The following is a 2,163-nucleotide window of genomic DNA, read 5'->3' on the forward strand; positions in this document are numbered from 1 at the left end:
AGAATTACCCATTTACATTTATGTAGACAACTCCAACATCTGGATTGAGTCTAAAAAGCTTGCAGGTAGCAAGATTGGGCGGCGAGAAGACTCTAGAGTTAGAATCGATATAGGCAAATTAGCAGAAGTGGTTGCAGCTGGTCGTCCTGTAGCTAAAGGTTTTTTGTATGGTTCTGTGCCACCTCCAGTCGATACAGTCTGGGAGAAAATAAGGAAAAGTAATTTTGAAGTTAAAGTACGCAAAAGAAGTCAAGTTACAGGTAAAGAGAAGATGGTAGACTCTGACTTAGTTGCCGATGCCACTGAAAGGGCCTGCATGACCCCAAAGGAAAAAAGAAGTACGTTCGTTGTCATAACAGGAGATGCAGATGCCAGACCTGCCATTGAAAAGGCTCTGAAGTATAAATGGAACGTGGAGGTTATCGTGTGGAAGCATGCCGTATCAAATGAACTCAAAGAACTTGCTAGAGAAGGGCAAATAAAGCTAAAATATTTAGATTATCTTGAGACAGTAACCTTTACCAATCGAAAGTTTGACATTTCTGGGTATGATGATCGTGTTCTAAAAGAGTCTGGTGTTGTTCTCAAAGTTGATAAACAGAAATTTAAACACTGGCACTCTCCGAGAGATTGGTTCCCCAAAGATGAATGGTGTGAGAAGGTGGAAGCTTTAGCAGAATGTCAGTTTCAGTATGATTGGGTAAACTTTGAAGACTCCAAAGAAACAAAACTATTTGGTCTTGTTCTCTATTTCAATGAAGTAGGAAAAGAATTTAACTTGGAAAATTTTATGCCTAAAGTCTGCAATGATGAGTTAGCTGCAAAGTTATATTTTATCGAAGCAAAAAAATATCGATGCTATGAGAGAATAGGCTCAAAAGATGGTTCAGAGAAGTATGTCTATATACGTGAGATTGAGACTAAGGAAAGAGCTCGTCTCCCACCTCAGTCCTCAAGGAGAGCTCATCCCCGACCTTGGGATGACGCTAATAAAGATGGATGGCAGACTGTTAGTTGGAGGAAAAACTAAATAGACTCTTTGCCTTAAGCAGTACATTACCGGGTATTTTTACTCGTTTACTTTATAACATGTGAAAACACGTGGGTTAATGACGTGTGTGCGAAGTAGGTGGGGCTTTCACAGTATTTTCTCAAATTGAAATTCCGTGTCATCTCCGTGCACTAATAGATCTAAAAATTAGTCTGCTCCCGCAAAACTGGGGTCTGCAGCTGGGCGTGGCTATTTGGGTATGGTTTGTTTATTTCAAGCAACTGAAGCAAGCTCTTGTTTCTTCTCTTTTTTTAGTCCGAATGCACCTCCAGTTGTTCCTACAATGAGAATAACAAAGCAGGTAATACTAAAAACACTAGTCTTCCTTCTCTCCTAATCTCCTCCAGTTGCTCCATAAGACTGTACCATTTCCTCTTGAAATAATAATAATAGAAAGACTGTCATACGTGGACCTATCATCAATGAGAAATTGAGAATACGTAAGAACAACTATGAGGAACAAAGAGAGACTTTATAATGATGATGATCATTAATAATAAGATAATGGTACAATTAGCCTCAGCCTGAGCTAGTTACTGCTTGATTGTCGTACTTGATTGTGGAGGGATTAGCAGCTGTAAAGTGAAGGAGTCTTCATGGTTGTACTGGAGTAACAGTGTGTCAGTGTAGCTGTTAGGATAAAGACAATATTAGAATCATTATATAAAGAAGATAATGGTGGTTGGTCTGTTACTGTGAGACATGTAGAACATGTTAAATCATATGCACCTCATGTTGATCATATTGTAACTGATATTGAATGTAGACCTTTAAAAAAACACTAATAATCATTAGCAATTACATGTACGCATTATGTGCTTTATAATGAATTTTTAAATATTCAACAAAAATTAATTTTGTACATGGACATTCGGCAAAAATTTGTGCAAAAGACATTTTTGTATAGTCTATAATTATTACGCTTTCCATTTCTTAGCACTGCTAGTGCTACTGTCAACTTGTGGTTTACGAGGACGTTTTGTTCCTCTACGATTAGGCTGAACAGTCTCCCATTCTTCAGCATTTGTACTGCCATTTTCTTGATCTTCAACAGCATCATCTGCTCGACTGTTGACTGTACCACCATTTTCTTCAGCAGCGTCATCTGGTCG

The 2,163-nt window shown here is 38.3% G+C and overlaps 1 long non-coding RNA gene across 1 annotated transcript; it reads left to right on the forward strand.

The window, feature by feature from the left end:
* Positions 1-1,306: 1,306 nt before the first annotated feature.
* On the forward strand, positions 1,307-2,112 carry LOC109585330 (uncharacterized). The gene is made up of 2 exons (XR_002186430.1): positions 1,307-1,352; positions 1,399-2,112. It is a non-coding gene; the product is annotated as an uncharacterized LOC109585330 (long non-coding RNA).
* The last annotated feature ends 51 nt before the right edge of the window (positions 2,113-2,163 follow it).

This window comes from Amphimedon queenslandica, unplaced genomic scaffold (assembly GCF_000090795.2).
Source record: "Amphimedon queenslandica unplaced genomic scaffold, v1.1 AMPQUscaffold_13084, whole genome shotgun sequence".
NCBI lineage: Eukaryota > Metazoa > Porifera > Demospongiae > Haplosclerida > Niphatidae > Amphimedon > Amphimedon queenslandica.